This window comes from Schistocerca serialis, chromosome 11, assembly GCF_023864345.2.
Source record: "Schistocerca serialis cubense isolate TAMUIC-IGC-003099 chromosome 11, iqSchSeri2.2, whole genome shotgun sequence".
Taxonomy (NCBI): domain Eukaryota; kingdom Metazoa; phylum Arthropoda; class Insecta; order Orthoptera; family Acrididae; genus Schistocerca; species Schistocerca serialis.
Window position 1 is genome coordinate 179,790,243 of NC_064648.1, and position 12,063 is coordinate 179,802,305.

At 44.9% G+C, this 12,063-nt stretch overlaps 1 non-coding gene across 1 annotated transcript; it reads left to right on the forward strand.

Annotated features, from left to right (window-relative positions):
- The first annotated feature begins 388 nt into the window (after positions 1-388).
- Trnap-ugg (transfer RNA proline (anticodon UGG)) lies at positions 389-472 on the forward strand. The gene has a single exon. It is a non-coding gene; the product is annotated as a tRNA-Pro (tRNA).
- The last annotated feature ends 11,591 nt before the right edge of the window (positions 473-12,063 follow it).

Consider the following 12,063-nt stretch of genomic DNA (forward strand, 5'->3'; position numbering starts at 1 on the left):
AACGTCGTCTGAGATAACCATCATCGTCCTCAATACGTGATAGCATTTCGACCGCAAAGTCATATGGACGTGTACTGTCAATGGACAGCCGGCCGGTGTGGCCGAGCGGTTCTAGGCGCTTCAGTCTAGAACCGCGCGACCGCTACGGTGGCAGGTTCGAATCCTGCCGCGGGCGTGGATGTGTCTTGATGTCCTTAGGTTAGTTAGGTTTACGTAGTTCTAAGTTCAAGGGGACTGATGGCCTCAGAAGTTAAGTCCCATAGTGGTCAGAGCCATTTTGTCATTGGGGAACAAGGCCTGAACGATTTGCACTTTGTACGCACGAAACAATAAACGTTTGTGTAAAATGTCATGGAGAGAGCTTTTTGGCATCTGTAATTCACGGCCGGCCTGAGTGGCCGAGCGGTTAAAGGCGCTACAGTCTGGAACCGTACGACCGCTACGGTCGCAGGTTCGAATCCTGCCTCGGGCATGGATGTGTGTGATGTCCTTAGGTTAGTTAGGTTTAAGTACTTCTAAGTTCTAGGGGACTTATGACCACAGCAGTTGAGTCCCACAGTGCTTAGAGCCATTTGAACCATTTGTAATTCACGTGTGGCCCTGCGCACCGATTTCTTCGGACTTGGCAGAAAAGACTGCCTTACAGCTTCCACCCTGTCTGCTGAGGTTCTCGGTCGACCAGACCTCGGGAGGCCAGCAACCGATCCTGTGTTCTTGAACCTCTCGTACCAGGCTTTAATGCTTTTGACATGAGGTGGATTCCTTCCAAATGTTGTCTGGAAGTGTCTCTGCACTGTGTTTGGCGATCGTGTCTCATGGTACCACAGGACACACTGTGCCTTCTCCTGATTGGTTAACATGGCTTGCGGGGCACTGCACCTCATCCACTACTTGCGTACTGCGAACCTAAAACAGAACAAAAACTTTGATAGTCTGTAAATAATTCGACACAATAAAATGGTTCAAATGGCTCTGAGCACTATGCTACTTAACTTCTGAGGTCATCAGTCGCCTAGAACTTAGAACTAATTAAACCTAACTAACCTAAGGACATCAACACACATCTATGCCCGAGGCGGGATTTGAACCCGCGACCGTAGCAGTCGTGAGGTTCCGGAATGAAGCGCCTAGAACCGCTCGGCCACCACGGTCAGCAATTCACGAAGATAGCGAATTCAACACGTTTCATATTTGTATCTTACTTCTAGCCTGAGTTATCAATTTATGTAATCAGGGAAATACTTTTCGGACACCCTGTAGATTTATTGTTTACAAAAAAAAAAAAAAAATGGATCTGAGCACTATGGAATTTAACATCTGAGGTCATCAGTCCCCTAGAACTTAGAACTACTTAAACCTAACTAACCTAAGGACATCACACACAGCCATGCCCGAGGTAGGACTCGAACCTGTGACCGTAGCAGCAGGGCGGTTCCGGACTGAAGCCCCCTAGAACCGCTCGGCCACACCGGCCGCCTATTGTTTACATTAACTCATGATCACCTTTTACAGACTGCCAAGCTTCATCCATTCTTTGTTACAAAGCAGGCGACTCTTTGACATCCTACGAACAAGTAGTAGTCCACGGCAGAACTAGACAAAGGTTCTTGCCCCAGTGCTGTTGAGTTGACAAAAGTCGTGGGATAACCCGCTTCCCCCCTCCCCCCAATAGTGCAGCAACTCTACATGGCATGAACTCGACAAGTAGTTGGAGGACCCTACCAGAAATATTCTCCCATGTTTCCTCTACAACCGTCCGTACTTCCAAAATCGTTGCCAGCGTAAGATTTTCAGCGCGAACTAAGCTCTGGATTATGTCCAACAAATGTTAGACAGCTTGCAAAATCATTCGCTCGTACTGTCCAGAATGTTCTTCAGAGCAATCGCAAACAATTGGATTCCGGAAACAGCAATTGTGTGAGACCCAACTCGCTTTATTTGTTCATGAGACCCAAAAATATTAGATACAGGCTGCCAGGTAGATGCCATTTTGCTTAACTTCCGGAAGGCGTTCGATACAGTTCCGCACTGTCGCCTGATAAACAAAGTAAGAGCCTACGGAATATCAGACCAGCTGTGTGGCTGGATTGAAGAGTTTTTAGCAAACAGAACACTGCATGTCGTTCTCAATGGAGAGACGTCTACAGACGTTAAAGTAACCTCTGGCGTGCCACAGGGGAGTGTTATGGGACCATTGCTTTTCACAATATAGCTGGTGATCAAAAAGTCAGTATAAATTTCAAAACTGAATAAATCACGGAATAATGTACATAGAGAGGTACAAATTGACACACATGCTTGGAATGACATGGGGTTTTATTAGAACAAAAAAAAACTTCAAAAAATGTCCGACAGATGGCGCTTCATCTGATCAGAATATCAATAATTAGCATAACAAAGTAAGACAAAGAAAAGATGATGTTCTTTACAGGAAATGCTGAATATGTACACCATCATTCCTCAACAATAGCTGTAGTCGAGGAATAATGTTGCGAACAGCACTGTAAAGCATGTCCGGAGTTATGGTGAGGCATTGGCGTCGGATGTTGTCTTTCAGCATCCCTAGAGATGTCGGTCGATCACGATACACTTGCGACTTCAGGTAACCCCAAAGCCAATAATCGCACGGACTGAGGTCTGGGGACCTGGGAGGCCAAGCATGACGATTGTGCCGGCCGGGGTGGCCGAACGGTTCTAGGCGCTTCAGTTTGGAACCGCGCGACCACTACGGTCGCAGGTTCGAATCCTGCCTCCGGCATGGATGTGTGTGATGTACTTAGGTTAGTTAGGTTTAAGTAGTTCTAAGTTCTATGGGACTGATGACCTCAGAAGTTAAGTCCCATAGTGTTCAGAGCCATTTGAACCATGACGATTGTCATACGCAGTCACTGACGTTTTGTTATCCAGCACCATCTGTCACACATTTTGTGAAATTTTTTTTTTTTTGTTCTAATAAAATCCCACGTCATTCCAACCATGTGTGTCAATTTTTACCACTCTATCTACATTATTCCGTGGTCTATTAAGCTTTCAAATTTATACTGACTTTTTGATCACTCAATGTATACAGAGTGTTTAAAAATGACCGGTATATTTGAAACGGCAATAAAAACTAAACGAGCAGCGATAGAAATAGACCGTTTGTTGCAATATGCTTGGGACAACAGTACATTTTTCAGGCGGACAAACTTTCGAAATTACAGTAGTTACAATTTTCAACAACAGATGGCGCTGCAAGTGATGTGAAAGATATAGAAGACAACGCAGTCTGTGGGTGCGCCATTCTGTACGTCACCTTTCTGCTGTAAGCGTGTGCTGTTCACAACGTGCAAGTGTGCTGTAGACAACATGGTTTATTCCTTAGAACAAAGGATTTTTCTGGTGTTGGAATTCCACCGCCTAGAACACAGTGTTGTTGCAACAAGACGAAGTTTTCAACGGAGGTTTAATGTAACCAAAGGACCGAAAAGCGATACAATAAAGGATCTGTTTGAAAAATTTCAACGGACTGGGAACGTGACGGATGAACGTGCCGGAAAGGTAGGGCGACCGCGTACGGCAACCACAGAGGGCAACGCACAGCTAGTGCAGCAGGTGATCCGACAGCGGCCTCGGGTTTCCGTTCGCCGTGTTGCTGCTGCGGTCCAAATGACGCCAACGTCCACGTATCGTCTCGTGCGCCAGAGTTTACACCTCTATCCGTACAAAATTCAAACGCGGCAACCCCTCAGCGCCGCTACCATTGCTGCACGAGAGACATTCGCTAACGATATAGTGCACAGGATTGATGACGGCGATATGCATGTGGGCAGCATTTGGTTTACTAACGAAGCTTATTTTTACCAGGACGGCTTCGTCAATAAACAGAACTGGCGCATATGGGGAACCGAAAAGCCCCATGTTGCAGTCCCATCGTCCCTGCATCCTCAAAAAGTACTGGTCTGGGCCGCCATTTCTTCCAAAGGAATCATTGGCCCATTTTTCAGATACGAAACGATTACTGCATCACGCTATCTGGACATTCTTCGTGAATTTGTGGCGGTACAAACTGCCTTAGACGACACTGCGAACACCTCGTGGTTTATGCAAGATGGTGCCCGGCCACATCGCACGGCCGACGTCTTTAATTTCCTGAATGAATATTTCGATGATAGTGTGATTGCTTTGGGCTATCCGAAACATACAGGAGGGGGCGTGGATTGGCCTCCCTATTCGCCAGACATGAACCCCTGTGACTTCCTTCTGTGGGGACACTTGAAAGACCAGGTGTACCGCCAGAATCCAGAAACAATTGAACAGCTGAAGCGGTACATCTCATCTGCATGTGAAGCCATTCCGCCAGACACGTTGTCAAAGGTTTCGGGTAATTTCATTCAGAGACTAGGCCATATTATTGCTAGCATGGTGGATATGAGGAAAATATCGTACTATAGAGTTTCCCAGACCGCAGCGCCATCTGTTGTTGAAAATTGTAACTACTGTAATTTCGAAAAAGTTTGTCCGCCTGAAAATGTACTGTTGTCCGAAGCATATTGCAACAAACGGTGTATTTCTATCGCTGCTCGTTTAGTTTTTATTGCCGTTTCAAATATACCGGTAATTTTTGAAACACCCTGTAAGTGCCCTAGTACATAGTTTCGGAAGTTCCATGCCGCTTTTCGCGGATGATGCTGCAGTATACAGAGAAGTTGCAGCATTAGAAAATTGCAGCGAATTGCAGGAATATCTGCAGCGGATAGGCACTTGGTGCAGGGAGTGGCAACTGACCCTTAACATAGAGAAATGTAATGTATTGCGAATACATAGAAAGAAGGATCCTTTATTGTATGGTTGTATGATAGCAGAACAAACACTGGTAGCAGTTACTTCTGTAAAATATCTGGGAGTATGCGTGCGGAACGATTTGAAGTGGAATGATCACATAAAATTAATTGTTGGTAAGGCGGGTACCAGGTTGAGATTCATTGGGAGAGTCCTTAGAAAATGTAGTCAATCAACAAAGGTGGTGGCTTACAAAACACTCGTTCGACATATACTCGAGTATTGCTCATCAGTGTGGGATCCGTACCAGGTCGGTCTGATGGAGGAGATAGAGAAGGTCCAAAGAAGAGCGGCGCGTTTCGTCACAGGGTTATTTGGTAAGCTTGATAGCGTTACGGAGATGTTTAGCAAACCCGAGTGGCAGACTCTGCAAGAGAGGCGCTCTGCATCGCGGTGTAGCTCGCTGTCCAGGTTTCGAGCGGGTGCGTTTCTGGATGAGGTATCGAATATATTGCTTTCCGCTACTTTTACCTCCCGAGGAGATCACGAATGTAAAATTGGAGAGATTCGAGCGCGCACGGAGGCTTTTCGGCAGTCGTTCTTCCCGCGAACGATACGCGACTGGAACAGGAAAGAGAGGTAATGACAGTGGCACGTAAAGTGCCCTCCGGCACACACCGTTGGGTGGCTTCTGGAGTATAAATGTAGGTGTAGATGTAGACCTGGCGACATGGCTCATTTTCATCCACAAAAATACCATCGTTGTTTCGGAATATGACGTCAATGGCCGCAAATGGACAATGATCTGTTTAATTGGACCGTTCGATGTAAACATACCTCACACCATCATAGAGCAACCCCTGTTGCACAGTGCCTTGTTGACAACTTGTTCAATAGCTTGGTTGGGTCCGGTCCACACTCGAACCCTACCATCAGGTCTGACCAACCGAAATCGGGACTTACCTGACCAGGCCGCAGTTTCCCAGTCGTGTAGGATCCAACCGAGCCCAGGAGAGGCGCTGCACGCGATGTGGTGCTGTTAGCAAAGGCACTCGCACTAGTCTTCTGACGACGTAGACCATTAACGCCAAATTTCATCCCACTGTCCTAATGGATACGTTTGTCGTACGTCCCGCACTCATTGCTCTGGTTATTTCACGCAGTGCTTCTTGTCTGCTAGCACCGACAACTCTAAGCAAACGTTGCTGCTCTCGGTCGTTAAGTGAAGGCCGTCAGCCACTGCATTGTCCATGGTGAGAGGTTGTTGTTGTTGTTGTTGTGGTCTTCAGTCCTGAGACTGATTTGGCGCAGCTCTCCATGCTACTCTATCCTGTGCAAGCTTCTTCGTCTCCCAGTACCTACTGCAGCCTACATCCTTCTGAATCTGCTTAGTGTATTCATCTCTTGGTCTCCCTCTACGATTTTTGCCCTCCACGCTGCCCACCGATACTAAATCGGTGATCTGTTGATGCCTCAGAACATGTCCTACCTACCGATCCCTTCTTCTAGTCAAGTTGTGCCACAAACTCCTCTTCTCCCCAATTCTATTCAATACCTCCTCATTAGTTATGTGATCTACCCATCTAATCTTCAGCATTCTTCTGTAGCACCACATTTCGAAAGATTGTATTCTCTTCTTCTCCAAACTATTTATCGTCCATGTTTCACTTCCATACATGGCTACACTCCATACAAATACTTCCAGAAAAGACTTCCTCACACTTAAATCTATACTCGATGTTAAGTTAAATTTCTCTTCTTCAGAAACGCTTTCCTTGCCATTACCAGTCTACATTTTATATCCTCTCTACTTCGACCATCATCAGTTATTTTGCTCCCCAAATAGCAAAACTGCATTACTACTTCAAGTGTCTCATTTCCTAATCTAATACCCTCAACATCACCCGACTTACTTCGACTACATTCCATTAACTTCGTTTTGCTTTTGTTGATGTTCATCTTATATCCTCCCTTCAAGACCTTTGCTGTCTCTGACAGAATTACAATGTCATCGGCGAACCTCAAAGTTTTTATTTCTTCTCCATGGATTTTAATACCTACTCCGAATTTTTCTTTTGTTTCCTTTACTGCTTGCTCAATATACAGATTGAATAACATCGGGGAGAGACTACAACCCTGTCTCACTCCCTTCCCAACCACTGCTCCCCTTTCATGTCCCTCGACTCTTATAACTGCCATCTGGTTTCTGTAGAAATTGTAAATAGCCTTTCGCTCCCTGTATTTTACCCCTGCCACCTTTAGAATTTGAAAGAGAGTATTCCAGTCAACATTGTCAAAAGCTTTCTCTAAGTCTACAAATGCTAGAAACATAGTTTTGCCTTTTCTTAATCTTTCTTCTAAGATAAGTCCTAAGGTTAGTATTGCCTCACGTGTTCCAACATTTCTACGGAATCCAAACTGATCTTCCCCGAGGTCCGCTTCTACCAGTTTTTCCATTCGTCTGTAAAGAATTCGCGTTAGTATTTTGCAGCTGTGACTTATTAAACTAATAGTTCCTTAATTTTCACATCTGTCAACACGTGCTTTCTTTGGAATTGGAATTATTATATTCTTCTTGAAGTCTGAGGGTACTTCGCCTGTCTCATACATCTTGCTCATCTCAGTGAGAGGTAGAGGCAATGCCTGAAATGTGATATTCTCGGCCCACTTTCGGCACTGTGATTCCCGGAATACTGAATTCCCTAACCATTTCCGAAATGGAATACCCCACATGTGTAGCGCCAATGACCACTCCGAGTCCAAAGTCTGTTGATTCCCATCCTGACGGCATAACGAGGTCGTAAGGCTCTTCACACCAATCACCTGAGATCAAATGCCAGTTCCGACAACGCACTGCCCTTCCGTACCTTGTCTAGGCGACACTACAGCCATCTGTATATTTCTGTATCGCTGTCCCCTGGAATTTCGACATCCCGGTGTACGAATACCAACGACCAGCCCATTAAACCAGACCAGTTACTTTACATACGCAGAGGATAACAGCCTTCAGCGTTTAGGACAAACCTTTCTAAGGTGTGAGAAAGGAACTAACGGCAGCGGTCGAGAAATTAACTGTTTATTACAGTCATCTGTGTTAATGTTAAAAAATATATCGGCTCAACCACTTGTTTATAGTGTAAAACACTAAGATTGACGCGTTTCGGAAGTCAAGCTTCCATCATCAGAATAATAAAAAGTAAAAGAGCCTGTTAAAACTGGCTAAAATGGAACATGCACCAGGCACAATAAAACGTCGTTTTAGTTTTATTATCAGTTTTATTGTGCCTGGTGCATGTTCCATTTTAGCCAGTTTTAACAGGCTCTTTTACTTTTTATTATTCTGATGATGGAAGCTTGACTTCCGAAACGCGTCAATCTTAGTGTTTTACACTGTAAACAAGTGGTTGAGCCGATATATTTTTTAACATTGACATTCACAACCACGACCTCTCATCCAATACGGATAAAATCAAAACAGTCATCTGTATTCGTAAACGACTAACTCGATATGGGTTTTGTTGCGTCTATGACTACACACAGTTCTGTATGTGCGACTGTTAGCTGCTAAAATTCGACGTTATGCGTAGGTGGTCCTATACGGTCTCTGCTTTGATTGGTATTTCGGTATATGAGAAACGCCGCTAGCTTTCCAGATATTCTTACTCTTGGCATCGCGGAGGCGTTGTATAATACACACATCAAAAAAAGTTTTGCATCAAGTCAGTTCCGAGAGTTCCCCAACCTGTACAGAAAATTGGAATAGAGATCAACGTGAACATCATTTGGGCCCTTTTTATTGCTCACGAAAACCACACATTGCATGTTGTACCACCATACAGCGGGACCTTCAGAGGTGGTGGTCCAGTCTGCTGTACACACCGGTACCTCTAATACCCAGTAGCACGTCCTCTTACATTGATGCATGCCTGTATTCGTCGCGACATACTATCCACAAGTTCAGCAAGGCACTGTTGGTCCAGATTGTCCCACTCCTCAACGGCGATTCGGCGTAGATCCCTCAGAGTGGTTGGTGGGTCACGTCGCCCATAAACAGCTCTTTTCAATCTATCCCAGGCATGTTCGATAGGGTTCATGTCTGGAAAACTTGCAGGCGACTCTAGTCGAGCGATGTCGTTATCCTGAAGGAAGTCATTCACAAGATGTGCACGATGGGCGTGCGAATTTTCGTCCACGAAGAGGAATGCGTCGCCAATATGGTGCCGATATGGTTGCACTATCGGTCGGAGGGTGGCATTCACTTATCGTACAGCCGTTACGGCGCCTTCCGTGACCACCAGCGGCGTACGTCGGCCCCACATAATGCCCCCCCAAAACAGCAGGGAACCTCCACCTTGCTGCACTCGCTGGACAGTGTGTCTAAGGCGTTCAGCCTGACCGGGTTGCCTCCAAACACGTCTCTGACGATTGTCTGATTGAAGGCATATGCGACGCTCATCGGTGAAGAGAACGTGATGCCAATTCGGTCCATTCGGCATGTTGTTGGGCCCATCTGTACCGCGCTGCACGGTGTCGTGGTTGCAAAGATGGACCTAGCCGTGGACGTCGGGAGTGAAGTTGCGCACCGTGCAGCCTACTGCGCACAGTTTGAGTCGTAACACGACGTCCTGTGGCTGCACGAAAAGCATTATTCAACATGGTGGCGTTGCTGTCAGGGTTCCTCCGAGCCATAATCCGTAGGTAGCGGTCATCCACTGCAGTAGTAGCCCTCGGGCGGCCTGAGCGAGGCATGTCATCGACAGTTCCTGTCTCTCTGTGTCTCCCCCATGTCCGAACAACATCGCTCTGGTTCACTCCGAGACGCCTGGACACTTCCCTTGTTGAGAGCCCTTCCCGGAACAAAGTAACAACGCGGACGCGATCGAACCGCGGTATTGACCGTCTAGGCACGGCTGAACTACGGACAACATGAGCCGTGTACCTCCTTCCTGGTGGAATGACTGGAACTGATCGGCTGTCGGACCCCCTCCGTCTAATAGGCGCTGCTCATTCGGGTTTGTTTACATCTTTGGGCGGGTTTAGTGACATCTCTGAACAGTAAAAGGGTCTGTGTCTGTGACACAATATCGACAGCCAACGTCTGTCTTCAGGAGTTCTGGGAACTGGGGAGATGCAAAACTTTTTTGATGTGTGTACTTCATATCTGACGTGCACTGCTTAGTGACAATTTCTTGACTACAGGATCTGCGTTATGACGTTGTCTTTTCTCGATCAGAACATGACTTGATTTGATTGCAACTGACGATGCAGCTAAAGTACTGCGAAACCTATAGTGCCTATAAATAAAGGACCCACAGCTAAATCGGTCTTATCTTTTCAAAATGCCCAGACTATAACATCCGGTAGTTGAGACCGCTTATGACTTACATGAAACTTTAGTCATAAGTTAAAACCAATACGAAACTTTTCTGACTGACCCCTCCCTCCTTGCTTTTAATTATGCCGAAGTTTGTTTTGAATTTTCAGTATGCTGCCTTAGCCCTTCCGTCGACAATTTTTTTTCCCATTTTTTTCACACTTTTCGTGCAGTCATTTTGCTTTGGCTTCCCTTGGTCCCTATTGCTTTCACTCCATATGACTCGTATTTCTGCATTGTCAAATTTTTTAGAACATTTTTGTACTTCCTTCTTTCGTCGATCAACTGAGCAATACTGTACTCGTTATATATATAGAAAGAAAATAATCAGGACGTGGGACAAAGGAGTCAATGGGGTAAAGATGGGGAAAGAGAAAAATAGAACCGTCAACATAAAATGCCTGGCCTTTGCCGATGATATAGCCATCATTACAAATAACAGAATAGAAGCCAGAGAAGCCCTAGAGAAATTGCATGAAATCGCAGCCAGAACAGGACTACAAATATCATATGGAAAAAACCAGTACGTGGACACAAAATCTACAGACAGAAGCCCATTGATAACAAAGTACGGAAAGATAACACAAGTAGAAAGTTTCAAATACCTGGGAGAGATTATACAGAAAACAGGACTGAATTCAACAGCCAATGAAGAAAGGGTTACAAAACTACAAAAAGCATACAGACTTACATGGAACCATTACAATAAAAGAAATATTTCCGTCAATGCCAAATTAAGACATTACAAAACAGTAGTCTTATCGGAGGCCTTGTATGCCTCAGAAACAACAGTAATCAGAGGATGAACTAAAATCAAGGAAATGGAAAAGCAAGAGAGGAAAATTCTGAGAAAGATCTATGGGCCAGTTCAGAGACAGGGGATCTGGCTAAAGAGACCAACAAAGGAATTGTACAAACAGGCAGAGACAATTACAGACAATATCAGAAAAAGAAGGGCAAAATTCTATGGGCACATTCATAGGATGAATGAAAATAGGCTGACCAAGAAGATTTTTAACATAGTGGTGACGAATAAGGTGAAAACTAACTGGGTAAAGGAAACCATGGAAGACCTCAAAAATCTAAACATCTCCACAGAAGAAATATCAAACAGAGGAAAATACAGAGAAAAAATCAACAAACAGAAATTCGAAGGAACATCAAAATAGAAGAAATCAGGAAAGAAGTGGGCAGAAGAGAGGAAGAAGAAACACAGTGAATTTATGAGAGGTTTTTGGGAAGAGAAAAGAAAGAGACAGAAAAAAGTGCCATGAATTTGAAATATACCAATTTATGTACCATATAGTCATTGTGATTATTGATTGTGTTTTAACGCTCTCCTTAATAGGGAATTAACGATGATAATAATATATATTGCCGGCAGGGGTGGCCGAGCGTTTCTAGGCGCTACAGTCTGGAACCGCGCGACCACTACGGTCGCAGGTTCGAATCCTGCCTCGGGCATGGATGTGTGTGATGTCCTTAGTTAGGTTTAAGTAGTTGTAAGTTCCAGGGGACTGATGACCACAGCAGTTAAGTCCGATAGTGCTCAGAGCCATTTTAACCAACACACACATGTATATATAATTCACATATGGACACAATAAGACCACGAGAGGTACAGTCAATCAATGTCGCTTTTGATGGTTGGCCTTCCTTTGTGTCTAAATTTGTTTCATCTTTTCAGAATGAAGTCTCTTTCTTTCATCAGCCCGTTTTCCAATTTCCCTCTGACGAACTCTCCAATCAAATAGCTTTTGTCTGGATATTTTTCTATCTTTTTAACTCCTGCTTGAGTTATACCGGCTACCCTCAGATCCTCCTCAGTCGCAGCAATCCATTTAATTGGCTCAGTTTTGGTCTCATTTCTGAATTCTTAAGATTGTAATGTTTGTATTTCTCATCCTCACACACACACACACACACAC